General features: G+C 33.3%; 1 non-coding gene across 1 annotated transcript; it reads right to left on the bottom strand.

The window, feature by feature from the left end:
- Positions 1 to 6,048: 6,048 nt before the first annotated feature.
- On the bottom strand, positions 6,049 to 6,155 carry LOC139903082 (small nucleolar RNA R71). The gene has a single exon (XR_011777928.1). It is a non-coding gene; the product is annotated as a small nucleolar RNA R71 (small nucleolar RNA).
- Between the last annotated feature and the right edge of the window lie 3,475 nt (positions 6,156 to 9,630).

The raw sequence follows: 9,630 nt of genomic DNA, 5'->3' as shown, positions 1-9,630 counted from the left end.
ATTATAAGAGCGAAATATAAGGTGAGTCATCTATGTTAGGATTGAAACTATCTCCGCAAGCATGCGAGGAGGTTACATGACATATGCTAGCTTTCACGGGTCACTCAAATCACACAAGTGTTTAGGGTTCCCTATAGATCTAAGAAATAAATTCACTCATAGCCAGTCATGCTGCACCCATCGTCATAGGCTTGATAAAGATTTAAATCCTTGCTACAAATGTGAGAATGGTAGTAATCTCAGCTTCTAGGTCATTTGTCAATGATGGAAAGGAATTTTGGAGTGGTAGTGAAGTTGCTTTTGAGGGGTGAGAAAAAGGGTAATGTAGTCTTTATGCATACTTTTATTCGAAATTTAAGATAGATAGGAGTGCTGATATTTTTGAGAAGCATTTTTGAAATTTTCTTCATTTGATAATCATTTTCGGTCAAGTTCTTCTTCGGCGTTTCTCTTTATAAGTTCTGCTCATTTTTTCAGAACTTTGAAAATATATATATATATATATATATATATATATATATATATATATATATATATATATATATATATATATATATATTGGAGATTTCATCTTGAGAAACTTTTTGCCGGTAAACTTTTTCAAGACCTTTGCCATGATACTTGAGAGGTTTATAACATCGGGTTTTTGGAAGGAATCTCATTTTCTGGATTTTTCGAGTAATAGTGAAGATGTTGTGAATGTGGTGGTGGAGTAGAAGTAGTGGAGGTGCGAAAGGCTTATTTTTGACAAATGGCTAGCTCTTCTGATTATAATCGAATCACGCTTCGCTGCTTTAGAAATGTAGATCTAAAGCAAGTTCTGATTCTGAGCACAGACATTGGCACTCTCAATGGAAAATAGTGAAGCATTAAAGATGAATGCTGGTCTTATTTGGGTGCCTCATCATAATCAATTTAGGTTGATAATGCCTTAGTCATACAATGTTCTATTAGAGATTTAGTTCAACATAACAAGATTTCTACCCTACTTAAGCCTTACTTTTATTTTCAAACGTTTTAGGTTTTCAAAAGTACTTTTTCAAAAAGGCTTTCTCTTGTTAAAAATTTTGAAATTAGGCTTAAGAGCTTAGGATCTTCGTAATGGGTTATTTTAATACACCATAAAAAGATTATACCAACATCCTACACTTAGACGAACATTGTCCTCAATGTTCTTAGTGTATCCCACACTTAGGAGTTTTAGTTGAAGGTTTGCGAATATTTGTCTAGTGTTTAATTGGGTTGGGATCTCAGACTTAGTGATAAGCTAGGATGTGGCATAATTTAAATTTTGAGCTAGTAGCGGGAAGAAAAAAATACCCCTAGCAGATGTTGCTTGATACTAGCTGGCTTTCAATCCTTGCGTCCTTTATCGGCTCATTTGTCATCCTTTATTCTTCTACTCTACTTTATTGCACGGGTTGCCTCCCGTGAAGCGCTTTTGTTTAAGGTCGTTGGCTCGACCGTAGTGATGCCTTAGAAAGCAAACATTCCTTGCTGATGGTTATAATCTTGGTCTTCTCGAGGGAATGTGACTCTTGGTGGGTAAATCCTGAGGAAGTGTCGGACCAATAGTGGTAGAAGATCCAGTACTTCAATTGAAGATCTTCTTAAAGATAAGTAGTGCGCAGTTTCAGCTCGTGATAAGTCTTGAAGTCCGATGAGAATATGATCCACGGCTTTGCTGGTTAACCCATGAATGTCAATCATAGAAGCAGTGCTGGTGGTGATTATCTCTCTGAGGGGATGCTCATTTCGGAGGTCTTCAAACAATGTTAGAAACTGTATCTTTAGAATCACGAAATCTTCGAAATGGTGATCTCCACAGTAAGATTCTGTAGCTTTGCACAGATTTGTTAAAAGACAAAGCTGAAAAGAAGTGAACAACAATCCTGACCCGAGCATCAATGTCACCGTCTTTGAGTATATCTCCCGACATCTTGCTTTGAATGTGAAACTTGGATCTGTGGATTCGTGGAAGATACGTGAAATCTGCTTCGTAACTGATAATGCTAAAAACGAACATATATTTCATAGCATTATCCCTCAAGAAATACAAGCTTTTAGTTGCAATTGTTCTATTTACAAGTGATATTCGTTTAAATAATAAAAGGTGAAGACAAAAGACAGATTCGACAAATTGAAGACGCAAATGACCAAAAAGCTAAAAATACAAAATACAATCAAAGTGGTTCCAATTATTGATAAGAAACGTCTCAAAATTACAAGAGTACAAGACGCAAAATGCAAAGTACAAGATATTAAATTATACGCAAGGACGTTCGAAAATCTGAAATCGGGACCAAAGTCAACTCTCAACGCTCGACGTAACGGACTAAAAATTACAAGTCTACTATGCACAAGAATAAAATATAATATTTAAATAATTATATAAATTATTTATATATTATATATTATTATATAAACCGTCGGCGGAATGCAAACAACAACATGTGGGCTGGAAAAAGGAGCCATGCGATCGCATGGCGTGGAAGGCAAAAAGCCATGCGATCGCATGGTGAGCAATATCAGGTCTGGTCCTATAAATTCGCGTGTTTTGGCTCAGTTTTTAGAATATATATCCATCCATCTCTCTATCTATATACGTAAATATATATATTATATTTTAATTTTAATTTTAATTTTAAATTCCAATAATAAGGGTATGTTAGCACATGTTGTAAGGGTATAAGTTTAAATTATGTCCGTGTAACGCTACGCTATTTTTAATCACTGTAAGTTATGGTTAATGTTATTTTTAAATTAATGTCTCGTAGCTAAGTTATTATTATGCTTATTTAAGATGAAGTAATCATGATGTTGGGCTAAAATATTAAAATTTGGTAATTGGGCTTTGTACCATAATTGGGGTTTGGATAAAAGAACGACACTTGTGGAAATTAGACTATGGGCTATTAATGGATTTTATATTAACTAAACAATACCTCATTAAATTAATATATAGACTTATAATTTGACGTATTTATATATAACCACATACGCTTGACTGGGTACGGTGGGCGGGATACCTATAATTACCAATAATTGTTCATTTTACCGGACACGGAACTGGATTAATAGTTAATAGACTTGTTGAAACAGGGGTGGATTACATTCAAGGGTAATTGGTGTAATTGTTAACAAAGTAGTAAAACCTTGGTTTACACACAGTCGATAACCTGGTGTATTCATTAAACAAAGTATTAAAACCTTGTTACAATTCGAATCCCCAATTAGTTGGAATATTTGACTTCGGGAATAAGAATAATTTGACGAAGACTTTCGCACTTTATATTTATGACTGATGGACTATTATGGACAAATCCGTATGGATATATCGAATAATCCAGGACAAAGGACAATTAACCCATGGGAATAAACTAAAAACAACACGTCAAACATCATGATTACGGAAGTTTAAATAAGCATAATTCCTTTATTTCATATTTAATTTCCTTTATTTTATATTTAATTGCACTTTTAATTATCGCACTTTTATTTATTGTCATTGTATTTAATTGCACTTTTAGTTATCGTACTCTTTAATTGTCATACTTTTTATTTATCGCATTTTTATTTATCGCAATTTCATTATCATAATTTACTTTATGCTTTAAATTAAGTTGTATTTATTTTTAGTATTTTACATTAGGTTTTAATTGCAACTAAAGTTTTAAAATCGACAAACCGGTCATTAAACGGTAAAAACCCCCTTTTATAATAATAATACTACTTATATATATTTTTGTATTTTTATATTTATAAGTTAAAAATATAGCGTTAAGCTTGTTTAATTTTCCCTGTGGAACGAACCGGACTTACTAAAAACTACACTACTGTACGATTAGGTACACTGCCTATAAGTGTTGTAGCAAGGTTTAGGTATATCCATTCTATAAATAAATAAATATCTTGTGTAAAATTGTATCGTATTTAATAGTATTCCTTGTAAAATTAATACTATTTCCTAGTACACCTTGCACACATCAAGTATTTTTAGCGCCGCTGCCGGGGAAGTTCTTGTTTAAACGCCGGAAGCGCAACGCTATAAAAAAAAGATTTTTATTAATTTTTAGTTTCCTTTTGTAAAAATACGTTTTTGTAAAAATACGTTTTAAATATACGAAAATATAAAAAGAAAAACAAAAATTATATATTTTTAAAGAGTTTGTTAAATATTTAAGTTTTATAAAGTTTCTTTATTTTTATTTTTAGTTTGTAAAAATATAAATTTTATTTAAATATTTTTTATTAATATAAAACGGAAAAAAAATAAAAGAAATCAAACAACCCGGTACTGTAGCAGCCCACTCTCTGGACCGAAAACCTAGCCCATGCGATATCATGAGCCCGGAGGCAAATTCTCATGCGATCGCATGAGGGTCTCTGACACGCCAAAGTTGACTCCAACAGCAATCATTACGGAGTATTATTATTAATTATAATTTATTAAAACCCTAATTAGGTTTTATTTATTTATTATTTAGTTTTGTGTTATTTAATTAATTTGTATTATTTAGTTTTAATTCAGTTTTATTAAATTATAAAATTAATAGTTTTATAAAATAAATAATATAAAAATAATATTTTTATAAAATTTTTTTTTACTTTTTACAACTTTAAGTTTATTTTTTATATTTTGTATCTTTTTATTTGTTTTAGCGTAATATTTGTATTTTTCGCTCGTTTTAGTTTTAATATATTGTTTTTGCCATAGTTATTTTTATTTCTAGATTTTTAAGAATTGCCGTAAAATCCCTTAAGTGTTTTTTATTTAGACTAAGATTTAGGTGATTTAGAGTTTTGCGACGCCATTTTTATATTTTTGTACCCTTTTTAAGTTAATGCCATTTGGGATATAGTTTTTCTTTTGAGCTTTAATATTTTTAGACGTAACTTTTAATTCTTAGTTTTTAATTCTTTTTTAAGTTTCGACGCGCTACTTTCTTATTTTTATTTTTCGACGCCTATTATTTTTCGACATTTTATTTTTTTCGATGTTTTTCGACGCGCTCTTTTTCTTTCTTATTTCTCGACGCTCTAGTTTTTAGGAATTAGATTTTTTCTATTTCTTATCTAAAATTTCTTTAAATTTAAACGAAAAATTATTTTAAGTGGTTAAATTGATAGACATCAAAATTTGCTGGTTCGTAGTAATAGTTGAATTTGTACGTGGACCGGGTTATTGGAGCCAAACAGTACTCAATTATATTGAGACCAAACGAATCCTGCCCCTCTGCTGCATCTTTTGGCTATTCGAAACGTGAGAAAAATCAGAAAAGTCTATTAATTGGATAACTTATATAATTTTTCTTTCTTTTTAAAAACTAATAGGATATTCAGTGAATGCACCGAGCAAAACGTTCACCACCTTTTGTACGTTCACCACCTGTAACCAGATCAAGACATCTAGCAAATATTGTCGCCGTTGATTTTTCTTTAGAATCGTCATCCAGTCGACCAAGTACTCCAATTCAAATTTCCGATAATCCATTTTTTGAACCCGACCTCACAATTGAGAATTCGGAGAATATTCAGGGACAATTCATAGATCCCGAACCGTTAATCTTTCCTCCGGAACCACCAATCATTCAAACAGAGATTATTGAGGAACCAACCATTAAATCAGAATCCTATAGTGATTCAGATTCAACAAATTCAATCATGGAAAATCTGGAACCTCTAAGTATGGAAGACCAAATGAGAGCTAAATGCACTGGCCAAGGTCACGCAATTACTCAACCTGACATTAATGCGCCAGACTATGAAATCAAATGACAAATCCTACACAAGGTAACTAATCAATGCCAATTTAGTGGTGCGCCGAAGGAAGATCCAAATGAACATCTTCGTACATTTAATAGGATCTGCACTCTATTTAAAATAAGAGAAGTGGAGGATGAACAGATATATCTCATGTTATTTCCCTGGACTTTAAAGGGAGAAGCCAAAGATTGGTTGGAATCGTTACCTGAAGGGGCGATTGATACATGGGATGTTTTAGTTGAAAAATTTCTTAAACAATTCTTTCCTGCATCTAAAGCCGTGAGACTTCAAGGAGAAATTGTTACGTTCACACAAAAGCTAAATGAAACTTTATATGAAGCATGGACAAGATTTGAAAAGTTATTGAGAGGATGTCCGCAACATGGTTTAGACACCTGTCAAATAGTACAAATATTCTACCAAGGATACGACATCACTACAAGAAAAGACATCGATATAGCAGCCGGTGGTTCTATTATGAAGAAAACCGCAACTGATGCTTACAAAATTATTGATAACACTGCTTCCCACTCACATGAGTGACACCAAGAAAAAGATATCGTTAGATCATCTAAAGCAGCTAGAGCCGATTCTAACCATGACTTAGATTCCATTTCTGCAAAGATAGATGCTGTCGAGAGACGAATGGAAAAGATGACTAAGGATATTCACTCAATACGAATTAGTTGTGAGCAGTGTGGAGGACCACATTTGACAAAAGATTGTCTCAGTATTAAATTAACAATGGAACAAAGAGAGAATGTTTCATACATAAACCAAAGGCCTGGAAATAATTATCAGAATAATTATCAACCGTCAAGACCGATCTACAATCAAAACTAGAATTATAACCAAAATATTCCATACAACAACCAACAAGGTCCTAGTAATCAACAAGTATCCAATAATACTTACAATCAGCAAAGACCTAATTTTCAAAACAAACCACCACAAACCGATGATAAAAAGCCAAATTTAGAAGACATGATGTCAAAGCTAGTTGATTCTCAAACACAGTTTTTCACATCTCAGAAACAAACCAATGAACAAAATGCTCAAGCATTTAGAAATCAACAAGCTTCTATTCAAAATCTGGAACAAGAAGTAAGCAACCTAGCAAGGTTAATAGGTGAAAGAAAACCGGGAAGTCTACCTAGTGATACAAATGCTAACCCCCGGAATGAAACAGCTAAAGCCATTACCACAAGAAGTGGTATTACACTTAAACCACCTAAAATACCTGTAATTTCTGATGACTCTATTCCTACTCCACAAGAACCACAGTCTGAGCTACATAAGGAAAAAGAACCGGTAGTTGAAAAGGTTAATGAAGATAACACAGTTAAGGCTAAACCTTATGTTAAACCATACCAACCACCACTTCCTTACCCAAGTAAAATGAGAAAAGAGAGACTTGAAGCCGAGTAATCCAAATTCTTGGATATGTTTAAACAAATAAATGTCAATCTTCCTTTCATTGATGTGATTTCAGGAATGCCTAGATATGCTAAATTTCTGAAAGATGTAATCACAAATAGAAAGAAAATGTAAGAACTCTCGGCTGTTACAATGAATGCTAATTGTTCTGCGGTGCTGTTGAATAAGATATCAGAAAAATTATCAGATCCAGGAAGTTTCACAATTCCATGTTTTCTGGTAGTCTTAGTTCAATAGAAGCATTGGCAGACTTAGGTGCTAGTATAAATATAATGCCGTATTCACTATACGCTAAAGTAGACCTTGGAGAATTGAAACCAACACGAATAAGCATACAACTAGCCGATCGATCAGTAAAATATCCTAGAGGGATAATGTAGAACATGCTAGTTAAAGTTGGTACTTTAGTATTTCCAGTAGATTTTGTTATTCTGGATATGGAAGAAGATTCTCGAGTTCCTCTCATATTAGGAAGACCATTCTTAAACACGGCCAAAGCAATAATAGACGTGTTTGGTAAGAAACTGACCCTAAGTATAGAGGACGAGAGTGTTACCTTTTTAGTTGATATAGCCATGCAACAACTGTAATCTGCAGATGATACATGTTATTATATTCAAACTATAGAATCACATGCAGAATTGTTAGAAGAATTTCCAGAATTACAAGGAACAGGAGAATGTTCTTTAGGAGAAGGAACTGAACCAATTGATGAAACTGAAATGTTAGCTACACTTATGGCTAATGGATATGAACCAACAACAGAAGAAATTCAAATGCTAAAAGAGGAAGACAGATATCGATATAAATCATCGATAGAAGAACCACCGACATTAGAGTTAAAGCCACTTCCAAACCATTTGGAATATGCTTATTTACATGGTGAATCTGAATTACCTGTAATAATATCGTCTTCTCTTACTGAAAATGAAAAATCTCAACTCGTTTCTGTGCTAAAAGCTCATAAATCAGCTATTGCATGGAAAATTCATGATATTAAAGGAATAAGCCCTTCGTATTGCACACATAAAATCCTTATGGAAGAAGGTCATAAAAAGTACGTGCAACGCCAACGAAGACTAAATCCTAATATGCAAGATGTTGTTAAGAAAGAAATTATTAAACTGCTTGATGCAGGTTTAATTTATCCAATTTCTGATAGTCCATGGGTAAGCCTAGTTCAATGCGTGCCTAAGAAGGGTGGCATGACTGTCATCACAAATGAGAAAAATGAGCTTATTCCTACTAGGACGGTAACAGGATGGCATGTTTGTATTGATTATAGAAAATTAAATGACACCACCAGAAAAGATCACTTTCCCTTACCTTTCATTGATCAAATGTTGGAAAGATTAGCCGGCAATAGTTACTATTGTTTTCTTGATGGTTTTTCCGGATATTTTCAAATTCCAATAGCACCCGAGGATCAAGACAAAACCACATTCACGTGCCCTTATGGTACTTTTGCTTACAAACGCATGCCATTTGGACTTTGCAACACCCCTGGAACCTTTCAAAGGTGCATGATGGCAATTTTTCATGACATGATAGAAGAATGCATGAAAGTTTTCATGGATGACTTTTCAGTCTTCGGTGATACTTTTGAAACATGTCTAGTTAATCTTGAACGAATGCTTATTAGATGCGAACAATCAAATCTAGTACTTAATTGGGAGAAATGCCATTTCATGGATAAAGAAGGCATCGTTCTTGGACATAAAATCTCAAAGGAAGGAATTGAAGTGGATAGAGCCAAAGTAGATGTAATTGCTAAACTTCCACATTCCACCAATGTTAGAGGATTTAGGAGTTTTCTAGGGCATGCCGGTTTTTACCGACGTTTCATAAAAGATTTTTCTAAAATTGCCACTCCTATGAATAAACTCCTAGAAAAAGATGCTCCATTCATCTTTTCAGATGAATGCATCAAATCTTTAATATTCTTAAAGAAAAACTCACTAATGCACCGATCATGATAACTCCAAATTGGAATCTACCGTTTGAACTTATGTGCGATGCAAGTGATTTTGCAATGGGAGCCGTTTTAGGACAAAGGATTGAAAAACGATTTCAACCTATTTATTATGCTAGTAAGACATTACAAGGAGCACAAACGAACTATACAACTACTGAAAAAGAACTCCTTGCTATCGTCTTTGCTTTTGAAAAATTTCGATCATATCTCGTTCTAGCTAAAACGGTGGTCTATATCGAACATTCTGCTCTTAGATACCTATTTTCAAAACAAGATGCTAAACCAAGATAAATCCGTTGGATCTTACTCTTATAAGAGTTTGATAAAAAGAGAGCAGAAAATCTCGCCACTGATCATCTTTCTCGTCTTGAAAATCCTGAATTACAAGTTCTAAATGAATCGGCCATACAAGACAACTTTCCTGATGAATATCTATTGAAGATAGATTATAA

This window comes from Rutidosis leptorrhynchoides, chromosome 3 (assembly GCF_046630445.1).
Source record: "Rutidosis leptorrhynchoides isolate AG116_Rl617_1_P2 chromosome 3, CSIRO_AGI_Rlap_v1, whole genome shotgun sequence".
NCBI classification, from domain to species: Eukaryota; Viridiplantae; Streptophyta; class Magnoliopsida; order Asterales; family Asteraceae; genus Rutidosis; species Rutidosis leptorrhynchoides.
The sequence above is the reverse complement of the archived record's forward strand: the minus strand, read 5'-3'. Positions and strand labels throughout refer to the sequence as shown.